Source organism: Lasioglossum baleicum, chromosome 17 (assembly GCF_051020765.1).
Source record: "Lasioglossum baleicum chromosome 17, iyLasBale1, whole genome shotgun sequence".
NCBI classification, from domain to species: domain Eukaryota; kingdom Metazoa; phylum Arthropoda; class Insecta; order Hymenoptera; family Halictidae; genus Lasioglossum; species Lasioglossum baleicum.
In genome coordinates, this window is record NC_134945.1 from 8,996,264 (window position 1) to 9,014,095 (window position 17,832).

General features: G+C 38.5%; 1 protein-coding gene across 12 annotated transcripts in view; it reads right to left on the bottom strand.

Annotated features, from left to right (window-relative positions):
* LOC143217586 (dystrophin, isoforms A/C/F/G/H) overlaps nucleotides 1-17,832 on the bottom strand; it is a 1,095,306-nt gene that overhangs the window by 396,864 nt on the left and 680,610 nt on the right. The window lies entirely within an intron of this gene.

A 17,832-nucleotide genomic window follows, 5' to 3' on the forward strand; every position in this document is an offset into this window, starting at 1 on the left:
ACCGGCGCTCTATCGTAAAACGATTACTATACCTCAAGCCGGGCCCCCGCGTACAATGGCTTTTGTTATAATGGAACGTTTGTTTCGCGCATTCGACCGGCGGCGGCGGCGGCGGCGGTGGAGGTAGTGGAGGGGAGGAACTTGGATTTTTCGCCAGCCATAATTCATCGTGGCCCACGCGGGATTCTTTTAAAGGGGAGATCTACGGTCAGCCTGCCACCGCTGCCTCTGATGCCTCTGCTGCTGCTGCCTCAGACCACTCCATTGGCGTCACACAATTTGTTGCGGATCGCTTTTTCGTTCCACACTGGACCCGCTGGCGGTAGCGAACGCGATTTATGGCTGCGTTTGACTGGCTTCCTAATGAATATCGGGATTTGATGCCGGTGCGCCACGCAGCGCTGCGTCGCGTCGCACAGTGCGGCGTTCTTATGGTCGGAGTGGACAAAAGTCTGTTCTTGACGAATTCTTATAGGAAATTTCACGCTGATCACGAATATACCATATACTAGGGGTCCCTGAATAGAATTTAACAGTTTTTTCCTCAAAATACCGTTTTTTTCGAAGTTTTTTTAGTGTTTTTGCGTGAAAAACGGTTAAATTCAATTCAGTGACCCTTAATACATTGTATATTTGTGATCAGCGTGAAATTTCCTATAAGACCTCAAAGTATGTTTCTTTCGTTTGAGATCACACTGTATATTCCAAGTGATGGAAACAGGGGTCAGTTAAGAAAAATTGCTCTTCAATGCATCATCTACAAACATGAGGAAACATGACCAAAAATTAATTTTGAATTTGAATTTGAAATAATATTTTATAAACATTATAACAATAATAATGGACAGAATATATAGGTAACTTCACAATAATAAAGGTATGCCAATTTACATAATATAGGCCATAGAGACTATACCTATGAAGTAGATATATATATAAATATTTATTGTATATATATATTCATTGTATATATATTTATATTCATAAAGAAATTACTATAATAAAAACTATTGTAAAATATATACATAAAGAAAAAAAATATACATAAAATATATATACATAAAGTCACTAATTATGTCTGTAATAAATAAACATAAATAATAAATTTTTACTCTTGAAAAATAAAAAAAACATTGCAATGCACCGCATTTATTTTATGAAAATAAATTCGTTTTTCTCTGTAACGAAATTAATTCATAAAATAAATAATTGTTTTCGACGTATATGGAGAAAGAAAATGCTATGAGTAAAAAATGGTTTAAAAATGGTTTTTAAAGAGTTTTTTATATATTTTATTTTCTACTGTCATTGTCATCGCGGAAGCAAGTGTGTATATAAAATTTCAGTAAGATTGGTCTATGCGAAGAGGCTTAAAATTCGATTACAAGTTTTGACGCATAAGCGTGGTAAAAAATGGCACACAAGCCGTTCAAAGCAGTTTGAAGCAAGAAATGTTTACATATTTGTGAAGTATAATAGTTGTGAAATCGAAATCCATCAAAACCCCAGGATGTTTTGACCTGGACTCGAGAAAAGCTAATTTGAAGATATTAACGTCTATAAAACTTTATTCTGACTTAGTGTTTTATTATTGCTATGAAACTATTTTAACGGTTAATGAAACAGGACAAATGGATATTCCTCACCTGCTTCGATACCTTCCATATTCAAAATTGAAAGAACGAACACAAAACAAAGTTATTGATTATAGGAAATCAGCAATTGATTGGGCCAGGTCTTGCGTGAATTCTTCGATGAGCTCTCTAACGAGCTCTCTGCCACTTATGCAAACGTGATTCCTGCCGTTTGTTGTGGAAATTTGAGATTCCCGGCATTTGTTTCATACACTAGAGACATATCTGAAGGGATTAGTAAAGCCAAATAAGGTATGGAAAATAGTTGCATTTTCGACTTTTGTCCACAGGCGGCCGCACTGTGCGTCGAGAGAACGGTCGCGTGGTTCTCGGTGGCGAGAGAATGGCCTCGATGCATTCAATTGGACGAGAGTCTTTTCGGGAATTAAAAAATATTTGCACGGCATCGTCGCATACATTAAACGCTCTATGACAAACTACTCTAGATGCTGGCTCCGGGAAACGGACACTTACCACTGCGGCCACGTACAGTGAATCGCGGTAATATTCGGACTTGTTTAAAAGGACGATAACTTGTTAGGTGTGCAAATAAGTTCTTTCCTCTTTTTTACAAATTCAAGATTTTAGTACATAAAATGTAATGTAAAATCTTGTCTGGTGACTGCCAATCTTTCTGCCAATTCTTCTTGCGTCTGGGTCGGAGTTTCGTTGAGCAGTTCCTCTAACTCACCGTCATCGAACTTTCTCGGTGCGACTGAACGATCGTCGACTTCCAAATGAAAATTTCCGTAAGATACAGCGTTCTCTCGCAATGCCGCACAAACCATTTCAGTAGCTTCACCAGTAGATGATGCTTGTCGCACGACATATTGCTTGAATTTGTTGCATAGGACCGGAAACTCTTAGAGCGCTCATTGCGACTCTTCATAATACTAAAAGAACGCCATTTCAGATGACACCAAAACCGGGAAGTAATTGAATTCAATCAGAAGCTACGATCGTAGAAAAAAGGGGGAAGGAGCTTATTTGCACACCTAATGTTTAATATTGGACTATACGACTTGGATTTCTTTAAGAAGTTAGAACAATTAGTTTACTACTTGGTTGTTGTATATGAAATGTCAGATTTGTAAGAGTAACGTTAAACAAACTTCTTGTTAAATAAAACTTGTCGATCCAAATAAGCACCACCGTAATGAACACAAGCTGGCCTAATCCTGCCACCCTTAATAATTTATTATTTCTAGAGATATATATATATATACACTGTATCAAATTTGACACTAAATCTAGGATTTCGATCGCTAAGAGAGTAGAGAGACCATTAATTAACCAGAATCAAGCGCTCTGAAGCCCAGAGGTAAGACGGGACAGCATCTCCGCGATTTCTCACAATCTATGCAAATTTTCTCCGACTTTCTTCTGCCATCTCCGTCATCAAATTCACGACCATAATAAGACTTTTCCGAGTAATTAGTCTTCATCATTCAGTCTTTAATCTTCATACAAAAGTGCGCATCACATTTCGTAACTAACAGCCGTCACAGTTTTTGAACACATTCGTAGTAATGACCAAGAGATCATAATTTACTTCAATCATCTTAAATACGTTAACTATGAGATGAGATTTTAATTAACCCCTCGTCCTACGATTTATTTTACGGTCTTGAGTGATTAGAACCTTTTTGTAGATCATAATTTCCTAAAAAAGGAACACGTTCTCCAATACGTTCTCCAATAGCTTTAATTAACAAAACCTTTATTTCGGTTTAAAGGAAATTATTAAAATACATTTTGATCAGAATCTGTTCAGAATCTTCGTCACGAGTCAGACACGATATTGTAAGGCAAGGGGTTAAGTAGACTAGATGCTACGAATATATGATAAAAATTGAAAAGATATTTGTTGATGTGTTGAAAATACATACTTCAAAAAATAAATAGGATTATTTACTATTTACTATTTAAAATACTATTTTACCCAGCTCTGTCGTAGTGCAAGGGGTTACAGCATGCGCCAAAGTGTACCATGGTTTCTGTTGACGAACGCAAAGTTGCATCGAGCTTACGAGTAAAAACAGCTTCGGAATAAAGAGTGCAATGCATGTTAGTAAGAACATATGTTGTTATGAATACGTCTATTATAGAAAAAGACAGAAATTCGCAGTTTTCGAATAAATAATGAATCGTTGGAGTGAAGAAATTAGATTATTCTATTCGAAGAACTCTCAAGCTCTCTCCACAGAAAATGACGTTTCACGGTTACTTTAGGAACGTGTTACGGCAATTTCAGGTCTCGAGCAGATGAAAATACCGTACGGTTCTCGAAGCCTTTAACAACAGAGGATTGGATCTCCTCTTGGAAACTCTCCAAGACTCGCAACACATTATTTCCCTGCCTCGGAGCATACGAGAGAGAGAGTTCTGCCTACAAGAACGTGTCACGTTCGCGGCCGTACAATCATTACAAAGGAACCAGAATCTAGCTTCCATTGAACCTAGTGATTTGTGTCTCGTGTGAAGTCTCGTGATGAATGATCTTATCTCATCCTTTGGTGTCGGGATTTTGATCAACGCAGAGTACCTGCGAATTAGCGTAATTTCACATTGTACGGTTTTGGTGTTAGTTATACTTGATTGAGCTTTAGTATTTACCGTTGTAAGTTTTGTATGTATTTACTGTTGTAAGTTGTAAATTTTGTTTTACGCTTTGAAACACCTATGGTTCAATACAACTTTGCATGACAAGGGATAGGCTTCACCAAGTGCGGAACCGTTTAAGCCAGTGTTTCTCAACCTGTGTGCCACGAGAGATTGTGAAATGTGCCGCAAGGGTTTTTCACAAATAATTAAAATTGCATTGGTTTTGTAACTTCGAACTTGTCTGGCGACTTTGGAATCTCGTTTTGATTTAATTTGTTCAAGAAAACAGGCTCAGCCCTCTCATTGAATAAATATTGTAAATAAATAATTTGTTTTGTTCTTTTCTTGTATCATACAACTTTTAGATTTTTATATTCAGGCGTGCCGCAAATAATTCCAGATATTTTTAGTGTATCGTCAACCGAAAAAGGTTGAGAAACACTGGTTTAAACCCTTTAGTGCCTGTTACAACGCATATTATTATAATACTATTGCGGCTAATTAATTATTATACCGTGATTTTCATTACAGATATCATATATTAATATTGTTTTTATTATTGTAGCAATTGATTTACAATAGCAGTTATCCGAGTGGTGCGTTGTGTGCATATGCCTTCTATGTATCCATATGTAAATATACTACGTAATTTGTAACGTAAAATTCAATGCAATGCCTAAATTGTGTTGAAACAAATAATATTGCTTAAAATAGGTATTCTATGCCCGCTGATATCATTTAGTCAGAATTGTGTCATATCTATTAATGCTTCAATAAATAATAAGTACAGTTTTACTTATTTTTTGTCGAAATTGTACTCATACACTGCCGCTCAAAAGTATGTGGACACTTATCATGTTCATGAAATTTGCGATATATAATGTATATTTTTATTATCAAACAATATTTGTTGCTAAATTTTATTATGAACATGTATGTATTCTAATAGTACTAAATTAACACTTTAGTTGTTCAATTTTCTTAAATAAATAAAAGAAAACCTATGGGATCACATGGATAGACAAGTCTGAAAACGATGTCCCAAATTTGAAAAACATTTGTGGAAAATCTGACGAAGTAGAAAACGACCAGTAAACGCGGTCATAAAAGCACGCGGTGGATATGTAGATGAAAGAAGATATAATTATCTTTTATCGTTATCGGTGAGACATTTAATAAATTATTGTTAAAACATGTTCTCTAACACTGTACGAACTGGAATACACACATGGTAATCGAATTAACCAAAGATATCGTAACTTTTTTCAGGTAGTTATAAGAACCCTTAGCGCTCGAGTGGCGACTCTGAGGCGCCACGAAAAATTCCTGTACCATTATTCAAAATATTGTTCACATTATTAAATATGTTGGTATCTAATCAATTACTAAACACTTAAGTATTGTACGAGTTATTATATTCAAACCCGCGAAATTTAAAACATTATAGAGAATGGAAATGTTCTAGGACGAATAAATGTTTAATTTTCGAGTTAAAATAGTTTCGGGTGCAAAGGGTTGAGGAAGTACATACATTTGTACTTCTGTACTTCTGTGTCCACATACATTTGAGCGGCAGTGTACACTCTTATGGAATTGTTGAAATCTGAAAATTATCTACCCTTTGATTGTATCGCGCCCGACAATTCTATTTGCGTTTACAAAAGTAGTTTACGCGTCTACATAAATTTCAATGAAAAAGATCTCAAAAAAATGAAAGTTACCCTGAAGTTTTAAATGTTAAAATGTTTTTTTTTTATCTCATAATGTTGCAGCTGGCGTTAAGACGACTTCAACGATGTACATACATACATAGGATGCATATCTACGGACACACACGATACATGTAGAATATTATCACCTTGAGTTAACAAATAATGACGTGACACTTATCGTGTTAATTTTCGCAGGAGAAAATGATAAGTCTTGAAATGCACCCTGATGCGTTGGAATCTCATCATCCGAAAGGAGCTGTAACTGCGCGCGGAAAGTGGTCCAATCATCTAACGAATGCGATTAAAAAAAAATGTGAAGGGAACACGACAGTCGGAACAATCTAGGGAATTCCATCGCGAACCAATTTCGCCTCTTCCAGCCAGTTACATAACAAGCTCACGTCAAGTACCAGCAGCTAAGTATCGTCGGAGAGACATCCCCATCCCCCGGCAATCAAACTTTCATCGAGTCAACCTATATTCCAAAGAGAACGCTCGTTCCCAAGACATCGCGAACTGCTAATCCCAATTCCCGTACAAACCGAACTGATTCGTCCCGCAACAAGACTGTTGGTAGCTTCCGTCATCGAGTTTCCAGCGTTCCAGCGGGAACGTCTTAGGTTCTCCGATCGGTCGGGGGGCTAGTGCTCGCCAGCGATCCAGGTACCGTAACGCAATTACGGTCGTTTACGGTTTTGTCACGGCCATTCATCCAGGGATTGCAGAGCAATGAGTTGACGAGCACCGCGTATTCGTAGCCGGCAATGATTTCTCATGGGAGAGAGCTTGGCTCGACGACGCGCGACGATGTGGTGTGGTGTCCCGTGTCTATCGCGCAGCTCTCTTTCCTTCTCCGTCCATCTGGCTGGTCTCGTAGTTTCCGCGGGGACCGCGCACACCGAGGCGAATTTACTCGAAACCACTACGTTGTTACGCCCCTACCCAGTGTCGCCAGATTAAGACTTGTCCCCCACTCTACTTTAGCCCCTTCTACGGCGCCATTCCCCATTCTTCGACCCGTCACGTGACGCGTTCGGTCTCCCTCGTGCATGTGTCGCACTGCCACGTGACTAATCCGGTAAGAACGGGGAGGGGTAGCTGTATTCCCCTCAATTTCCCCGGTCTGGCGACACTGCTTCTACCTCTGTATGCGTGTGTTTGCGCGCGCGCGCGTGCTGTGGGGGATTACGACGCGGCGCTTTGCTTGTCGAATTAATACCGAAGGCGAAACAGCGACGGAAAAGGCGGGCCTCGATTATAATGATCCGGTGCGCGCGCGCGCGCGGTCTGCTCGGGCGAGCGAAACCCTTTTAACTCGTGATTGGGAAAAATCCTGGCGGGGCTCGCGAACCTCTCCGTCGCGTCGTGTCGTTTGCTCGCGGTCGCCTATCTCGCGATTAATATCCGTGCGAACGCAGAAACCCGTAAAATGGAAGGAAGAAGGGCACCTCGCGACGACTCTTTTTCCCTTTTCACCGAAGAAACCGGGAATCTCGAGTATCTGCGGGCGTCGCAATACGCGCGACGTGCTGTTCACAAGCATCTTCGGCTGTGTATGCGAACGGCGTATTAGATTTCTCTCTTTTATACTTGTACTCTTGTACATACCAGAGAAACAACGTTTCCTGATGATTTTTTGGTGGGATCGATGAACACGCGAGCCAAGCTAACCCTTCTGACAATTACTGTGGCGAAATTTTTCAAATTTCCTCGCGCTATGGCAAATTATCGTTCATAGCCAATCTATTATTAATATTGATAATGTACCGCAATCTAACTCATAAACTATATCTAACTCTACGACATAAATAATAACGACTAATTGTCATTAGCTTCCCAAATTATTACCGAATGTGTATACGTAATAGACAACAATTGATTTGTTATTGTGATACCTTACTGTTTGCGCCATTGAAAATGTTCCAGCCTATTCTAATTATTCGTCTATTCATGACTGCTTAACCACATTGTTTGGTTAAAAAACAATTGTTTGGTTCTATTCAGGTTCTATTCTACTCCCAAAATGATTAAATACATGAAAAATATCAAAAATGTTGAGTGATTGTAATAATCATTATATTCCTCGATACATTATTATTAAAATTGTATATAAGTTTTAATTAGCACAATCTAAAGGGGTTAGGTTATTCTGTTAGTCAAGACAACAACTTGAATAGCCATTAGTAATTTTTTTTTTCATTATAAGTATTTATATTTTCTAGTTTATATATTATCACAATCGAAGGAAATATTTAGGTAGAGCATCCTGTGTAATAAATAGACAGCGGATTTTATGTAGGTGTGATTTAAAACTAAAAACAATGAAAGAATTTAAAAATTCGATTATATTATTTTCAACGTGTTAAACATATTGTAAAACAAAATAAATTTATATTGCATTTCAGTTCGTGTGTTTCAATGAAGGTAGACAATTTTTATTTTACATAAACATCCACTGTCTAATAATAAATATATGAAAGTCATTGTCGAATCATTGGTGAAAACAATTGTTTAGTTTCTCGTTCCACTGTACAGATGAACTAAGGGAAGTTATCGTGGGATGACAATGCAGTTGACAAGCGACGATCGAAATCCGCTCAAGATAGATTAAAAAGAGATTCCAGATAAAGGGAACAGGTTTCGTGGTAAAGTAATTCCCATTCTGGCAATAAGAGGTCTCGATAACGATGTAATTTCGCGGCCATCGTCCGGGCACCATGCTACGGATGGAATCGCACCGCCATTGTACTCTACGAGTTAAGCTCTAAATCGCGTGCTTCGATATTGTGGATATCTTAACGATTACGGGAAATTTCGGAGCGTCTTCCTCGAGTTTTGCAACATTTTATATGCTTTTCTTTAATTGTCATAATTATGAAAATATGTCATGTCTTGGTAACTCATTATATCGTGAGTTATTTTCAAAACTAATGTATGTGAAGACTATGTAATTTATAAATGTAGAATAACAATATATGTATATTCTTCAGAAGTTAAAGCTCCTTTACTACAGTATTCAAGAACATTTAATTAAAAATAGCACGTGTATTTTTCTTTTTAAATAACTCTACCTTTCATTACGGAAAGGAAGAATGTAAATCAACAAACGAGGAAAAAAGTAGAAAGTAACTGCCATGGAACAACCACAGAATTATGTTCACTGCTCGCTGTAATCGCATTAGCTGTAGCAAGAAGAAACGAATAACTTAAAGGCGTCATGTAAATTGAATTAGTTGAAGTTCATTAGAAATTCAAATAACGAAATAATTTTGAAAAAATTAATAACACGTAGCCGAATAGGATAATACATCTTAACGATCATTTTCCAAATAATTTCCAAAGAAATATCGACAAACTTGTCACCTGTACCGTAAGACGTTTAACCCTTTGCACTCGAGTGCTAATAATTCTTATACCATTATTCAAAATATTTGTTACATTATTAAATTTGTATACAGTAAATCACTAAACGTAATGAATATTTTAAGAAACTGCTGAAAGCATTGTACGAGGTATTACGTCAATTTTATATCGATCAAATGAAGAAAATCATATAAAATGAAAATATTTCAGGGCGGAAGAAAAATTCGGTTTTCGAATTAGAATAGCTCCGAGTGCAAAGGGTTAAGTTTTTGATTCATTTGAATTTGCTGGGTGTCTGGATATTTATGGCCGGTAGTGTATAAGACGTTAGAGAGATAGAAAGAGAGAGCCTAAAGGGTTAGTCCCGAAGTATCTACTGGTTGTTAGCTATTTAAATGACAATTTTTCACGGCTGTCAGAAGCAGAAGGGAGAATCGGAGGGCAAAGCTCTGCGAGCAGCGAATCAATAAGCTGGGAACGAGGACAATTTCAGCGACATTTTCGCGCAACGGTCTCTTTATGCTTGGGTTCCTCTTCTTATCTGGCTGCGTTGTCCAGTGTCGCAGCGGGAGGCCTGGACAAGGGCGAAGGGCAAAGCAAGTCGCGCTCCGCCGCGCCGATCCGTGTCTCCCTTTTATGCGGAACGAGTAAAGTTGTCCGGCGTCTTTGTCCTCCTACGTCAGCTGTCTGCCGACCGTTTGTTCCGGGATAAATAAAAAGGAGTCTACTCGCGAAACGGTGAAGCGCCGCGCCGCACGGATGAAGACGATCGTTTGTTCCGGCGACAATGGCGTGGGACCCGTACCCGTTCCGAGGGAAAGGTGAAAAACGTCTGACACATCGGTGTCTGCTCGCGAAAACGGAGACGGTCTGGGATTATGCGTCGAACTACCTGCTTGCATAAGGATCGATTCCTGCCGCCCCACTACCCGAGCGATTCCATCGCGGTAAAACGAAATGGTAAACGAAAATCTACTTCGTAATCGCCGGATAATTCCAATTCCAGTAAAATCTCGCACGCTGCGCGAAACAGGACCGAAAATTTCTGTAAAAATCCAGGTTGTACAAGAAGAGAGGTAACCACTCTAAGCTGATCGGGATACCAGGGTAACTGGACCGATTATACTGAGTTATCATGCTTCGATCGTACTTTATTTTAATGTTATTCCTAAGTTGTCATGAAATAATATGTGTAAGCATTTTACGGAGGAATGTCTCAATACGGCAACGTATTGTTGCTTATCAATAGACAGTTGATCTTTATGCAAAATAAAAATTTTGTACCTGTATTGCAACAAACCGGAATGAAACAGGAGTTTATTTTCTTTCTTAATACGTTTCATAGGTTGAAAAAAATATAGTAGTATCTTGAAATTCTTCTAATGTTATTTTGTACTAGGCTACGGATTTCTATGCATTTATAGCAACATTGAGTAGATGAAATTCAAGGTTGTTGGGAAATTTTAAGAATTGAAGGCGTCAATATACAGGATGTCTAGTTTTTTCAAGGTCATCGTTATTTTTTATCGGGAAAATTTAATTTCTTTTTTATTCCATCTTGTTAATGACTTAAGCATGTTCAAATGTATCTTTTCAGCCGCTATAAGATTGAATAAAAAAATAAGTTTTCCCGATAAAAAAAATAACGAGTACCTTGGAAAAACTATGAACAATAATCGAACAAATAAAAATTGTTCTTCTATTGATATTCCTCCTTCGATACCATTTAAAGTATGCCATATGTAAATGTTTTTTGTGTCATTAAAAATAGAGGAGATATTTTGGTGACCTACTTCAGCTGAGACGCCCTGTACGATTCCTCCTCTGTTAAAATCATTAAGGGAAGAAATGACGCAATTTTTATTTGGCATAAAGATCCGCAGTCTAGTTAATACTGTTTTAAATTACACCTACTCACTTTCGTCATAAATGCATAAAATCCGCTTCCTACTTATTAGGAAGGATTACGTTGAAACGAATCTACTAAATGAAGAACAAAGACTTGTAATTCCCTTTAGCAAGGTTCACATCGGAGCATAAATGCGACAGTCGTCCACGAAAATAATAGGTACAGTAAAAAGGTCATTAAAGTTATGCGATAATGGATAGTAAGATCGTTATAATCTTGTCCCCGGCATCTCCTTTTTGGATCGATATAAAATCACTACCTCCACCGGAACAACTATATGAACATCCTGTCTGAAGGGCACGGCCACCTATTACCGTTCGTCGTCTAGACGCCTTGCGATTGACAGCGTAACTACCGATGAATAATTTATGGCTGTCTCGCGTAATAAGAGCCATTAAACCACGAACGGATGCGCGAAAGAAAAAGAACCTGTCCACGATCGCTTTCAACGCGTGTGCATAGCATACATCGAAACGGAATTAACGTAGCGAACTATTCTTCGGTTACGTTATCGTGCACGGTGTCATGCGTGACTCGTCGAACCGGACAAATTGTTTTCGATCCCTCGGCCGTCAGAATAATAGAATTATCCGCACGAGAATCGAGGCACAATGTTCCTAGCGGTTTCTTTCATTACGGAACACGGATTGCGGAAGCGGTTACGTAAAAACAGGCGCAGCCCTGTCGATGGTTCGACGAGCTGCGGTCTATTGTCACCGAAATTTCCACCGATCGGGGAACAATCGCCTTGATAACGTACTACGTACTAATTATAGGAGAATCGATTATCAACCGGTGTATGCATATTTTGAGCATTAGCTTTATAAACACTGTTGCGAGCAAGAAAACATTTTCTAATGTTCACCCTTTGCACTCTGAATTATTTCACAACTTTATTGCCAAAAACTCCATGCTATTTTAAGTGTTTTAGTTGAAATTTATTTAAAACGACAGTTCCTTGAGTGCTGCTTACTTTAAACTAATTTTGTTTACCAATTATATTAAATATAACTCTCTCAAACTTTGTTGTAATTTATATTTGTGGAACTTATATATTTGTTTTTGATTAAAGTATAAGATAAATAAATAAGGGAAGAGCCAAATACATATAAAAACCCGTTTTATTTATATTTTTCTTTCTCCGATGTAGAGTCACACTCGACAAAGAAGTGCAAAGAGTTAACCCTGTTCAACACCGAGCTAGTTTTGCCTCGTTTTCACGTTTTAACTTATTTTAAATACAACAACACTGTTTAAACAATTTCAATTAAATCTTTTAAGATAGTGTAAATGTATTTCCTATTTTTATATGAATTATACAGAGACAGAGAAGAACTGCCGACGCGTATATTCCCAATCTGTTCTAGATGTAAAAATAAGACTAAAATATCATGTAACGAAAAGTTCATGAAGGCTTCATTAAAAAGTTATAAAAAGAATATGAAATCTCATAAATAGGATCTTCATGCAAAATAAAAAGTTTGTGCATCAATTGCCAGACACATGAGCTAAATGTAAAATTATATTTCTTACCAACGATAAGAACCAGTTTTACATCATATATGAATATTTCTAGTTGTCACTTTTCGACTGGTTAGTAAAATTGTAAAAACGGTTAATTATAAAAAAAACACTGTATTTTACACTGCGTAAGTACGTTACATCAAGTCGATGGTATAACGTACTACTACACCTACCAATACATATTGTAGTTCCAATTTTATTCCTTTCTTACTGTACACACGACACGCAAAATTTATTTGAAATCTTTATTCTACTGCACGCTATGTGTCAGAAAATGGGGTACGAATGTGCAAATAATATTTATAAAATATCTTCCATCTACTCATCATATTTGTGTCCTCCGTCCGCTTCCGAGACGGTTCCATGTTACAAGAAAACCTGTATCCTCCTACAGCGCAGCAGGAAATTGTTGCGCGTAATTTATCGTTTTCCTCGAGAGAGGCGATTTCTTTCGCAACAGGAACGTTTTTGTATTAACAACGCCGAGCAACGTGAAATATGGACCAGGTGAAATCTCGGCGGAACGGGGGAAACTCACGCAAGAAAATGCTGGCCACATCATTAGGAAGTGTATGATTTGTGCTTGTGGTAATCGTAGTGGCCATTACGAGCGAATTGCACATTGTAAATCATCGATTGCCTTCTCCTCTATTGGTATTTCAACACAACTGCAATTAATTCACACGAACTGTGTAAGAGTACATCAACTATAACCACGAATTTGATGTTCAATTCATGGGGGAAAGACTTAACCGTTCAATATCGTAGTATGCAGGAGTGAAGGTACATAAACTGATGTATTAGCATTGTATACGTTCCATATATCAAGCATCGTAGCAGTGATACGTGTTACATAATATGATAGTTAGTATGGGGTATCAGTGTATCTCAAATTGTTTGGTAACGTGATCTTACAAACAAGCTATCAATTTGAAACGCATCTATCTTATTAACGAAATACTCAACACATGCTTGCCGATTCTAATGAAGATCTAATACGAAATATTTAGTTTCCGAAAAAAAATATTTTGTTATAAATTGGAAATTCATCGAGACTGGATCAGGGTTGTGCTAATTCAATTACAATAAATTAACTTAAAGAATATACATATACATATTTTTCAATGACCTAACCTCAAAAATTGCCATTTTTTCACCTGTGTCACTTTTCTTGCGGGGTGCGACATGCTGCCTTGACAAAATTCTTTACTAAATATATCTATTTAATCATTTACCACGAAAGCATGTTTACAATTTCAATAATAATTGCGAAATAACAAATCTGGAACCGGTCATTTGACCGGTGCGGTGGTATGGTACGTTTAGCGTCAAATCTAGGACGCGTGATTTAAACAGCTTTTAATCACGAAATTTATGTTCACGCGACTAATTCGTTTACTGTTCTATGGTTTCGCAAAATCTAAAAAAACTTCTGGAATACGTATTTGAAGTTCCTGCTTTGATATATGTATATTCGCTGGAACATGAAATATTTAACGGGAAAAATAAATATTATAAAGAAAGAAATTCAAGAATAAAATTTCGCCCCGGATATAAACGACCCAGACTGCCCACGGAAGGTTGATATACTCCGTGGCAAAAATCTTGGTCTGTATTGCAAGATGAAAAATTGTGCACGGTAAAATGGTATAGGATCCAGGTTACCGAGCGGCGGCGGAGTGGTTGCAACGGGAAACGAACGAGACAACTGAAGTAAGGCGACAGAATGGAATAATAAATCGATAAGAGGACATCAGTTATTCTTTCGGAAAAAAGAGAACGGTTCGAGATTCGACGAAGTCAAGAGTCAATATCATCCCCGCGCGAATTCATATTTCATATAGAGCTGGTTCCTGCGCAAGATTTCCTTCCTGGCGGTCGAGAGGCCGGCGCCCTTCCGTTTCCGAAACCGATTTACAAACTGCATATTCAATTCCCAAATAATACCTTTGTGATGGCTGAAGCGGAGGGGGAGGGTGCGAGGAAGCCACCGTTCCAGTTCCGCGAGAAGAGAAGAAAACGCTGGGAAACGCAAATATCCCAGCCGTCTATTTGGTTTCCAATCTTTATCGTGCCGTTCTTCCCGCCACCCACCCTCAACCCGCCTACACACACACACGCGCATACATCTACAGCGATCTTGTGGTGGCAAAGTTCGGGTTGTCTCGGGTTCGCGCGGCTCCGGTGTCTCGTCGTCGGATGTGGTTCTTTCGCGTGCGTTTCGCTCCCTTTAAAAACGAAAAGCCCGTTGCGAACGCGAGCGTAAGAGCAAGCCATCTCGCTTTCTCGCGGAGGGTTGCGCCAACAGCATTCTCCGCCGGCAGTGCACGAAATATCGATCGAGTTCTTTTTACACCGCAACGTCGACACTCTGCCGTCCCCTCTTCCTTTGTCATCCTTCATCCCCTTCTCTTCTCCTCGGCCCTCTATCGCCTCTTCCTTCTTCCGAACGTTTCTTTCACTCCGTCCCGTTTACACGGGATCCTTTTTTTTCTCTCTCCGTCTCTCTCCGCCCCTGCATTTTATACAGGGTGCGTCTAACGCGCTCCGAGACTGTCGATTAAACGGACCTGCGAGTCCCATCCAGTTTATGGTGCACTGTAATTGCAAACCTTTGTGTGTAACTAGCTTAAAGTTGCACGGCTTTCTTTGATCTGTGTTAGCTCTCGCGAACGCTCTGATGCCAAACCGCGATATGTTGATGCGCGATGATGTTGGACACATCCCGACCTCTGTAGATTCGTCGTTATACCGTTCAACTAGTCGCAGTGGGTTACTCGAGGCTGGAGAACGTACAGTTGTAATTTCTCACGAAAGTGTTTGAACATAGGCGAATGCCTATTATTGCTTATTTAAGAAATAAGTGAACTAGTGCAGTTCACTAAGCAGAATTTGAAATTAAACAATCATGCGTATATCATGGGTGGATTTTAATGGGCAACTTGTCGAGTTTTTTGACCGACTTCAAAGTTCAACCCCTCTGTGTACTTTCCAAACAACAAATATTTGTCCTAGACAAAACAATCGAACAGGAACGCGAATTTCAGACGGTATTTCTTTGATCGAGCAATTTCTATGCAGATTAAATTTGCTTTCAATTTCTCGAAGTTTATTTATAAAAATATTTATACTCCCGAACATTCGAAATTTTGTTACTTATTGGCCGCAGTTGTGTATCCCCGACTTCCTTCCATCCCGCTCCCAGTTTACAGTCCACTGTCAGTCGGCGAACTCAAACCTCCCCTCTAACGCACGTGGTTTCCACATCAAAGAAAGCTATTTGTTAATGAGGCATAATTATCCCCCCGTTCACAATGCCAGACGGCGTCACGCTGTTGTACCACCGACATGGGGAGTGAAAACACAAACCGAGTGTTTCGGACGGAGTGGCGTTACGACGAGGGATGATGGGGGAGAATGGGCCAGACGATTTTCTTAACGATTCAGACACGTTCCCCGCATTTTTGTCGGCTACCCACTCTGATGAACTTGAACCTGACATGGTAGACTATGTTTTACCATGTCTTGGTCAATTTTTAATAGTATTCAAACAAAATTTCTTTCTTCTCGCTTAATATAAAAGTCTATTTCTTTGTAATCGACATTCAGGTTCTTATGCAAATGTAGACATACAATGAAGACAAATCATGCTTAGAAAATTAAAAAAGACAAGGAAGTTATAATTATTGTAAGCATAAACACAAAAATGGGTAGACAATGGGTAATATGCCTGCAAGTTGTTTCACATGCAAACATTGTGAAGGTAAATCAGACGATTAAACCGGTTATTATTGTGTGAACAATGTTTTTTTTTGTATCAAATCATGATCCAAGGAATAAATATTCGATAACATTGAATATAAGGCGTTTTAACTTCATTTCAACACTTACATTTCAGAGTTTTCGGGGTGTCCCAACTTACGTGGCAAAATTTGTTTTGCCGAAAACATTGTCTTCAGAAAATTGGCTATAACTTTTTATCTGTTAACGCTATCATTATACTTTCTGCAGCGAAAATGTAGCTGACAACTATACCTTTCCAACGGTATGAATTTCTTTGCGTAATTCTCATCCTATGAAATTTCATAGCTAAAACACATAACGTGTCCCAACCTTTACGACTGTCCCTTACTAACTTTGTTGCTCCGTCGCATCTGTATTTAAATTTTCTTGTTATGCAGCTATGTTTATATTTTGTGTATGTTTTAATGTTTCCCTGCAACTGTGGAATACAGATGCGAAATTTCTATACATATTATACAGGGTGTCCCAAAATGTTGTGCTTCGTTATTTCGACAGGTTTGCACTCCTTTTATTTAGTTCTTCCTTTATTTATTTAATTTCTTATTTTTCAGTTAAAAACAAATGTAAGTTCCACAAATATTGGGTTGGCAAGAAAGTAATTTCGGTATTTTAAGATTAACATCAGGTTAATCACCGAGTTTCTTGGTTCTTTCGTTCTCAGACCATCTTCTGGTCCTTATCGGCCAAAAACTGATCCAAGTGCGACATCATTCATTGCTTGGATAAAAAAATTGAGTTTTATTTCACTGTAAAATACCGAAATTACTTTCTTGCCGACCCAATACAAATGACAACAATGTTTGATTTCTATAAGTAGTGCCCTTAGAAGTTAATTTCAAATAAAACACTTAACATAGTAGAGAGTTGTTGGCAATAAAATTGAAAAATAATTCGGAGTGCAAAGGGTTAATGATTACACGGTATTGCTGAAAAGTTGAATGAAATAAAAGTAGTTTGTATAGAAAGTAAGCAACGGGGGAAATCGTGTTTGACTGGCAACAGCTTTCCGCTCAAATGTTTGCACAGAGAATCCGTCACGACGCGGCGAGGTAGAGAAGGAGACGTGACGAAAGACTGGCTACGGAATCCCGATCCTCGCCACGAGATATCGGAGCCCAGCGACAACTTTTGCTGGTCTAGTTGAGTTCTTCGGTATCAAATACGATACTGCTCCTCTGACCGCGATAACCGCGGCGCATTCTCGCTCGAATATATCGAGCGTTTAGTAATTTCTGGACAACCCTTCTCCAAGTCGTCCACACTCCAGAGATAGTTGCTAAAA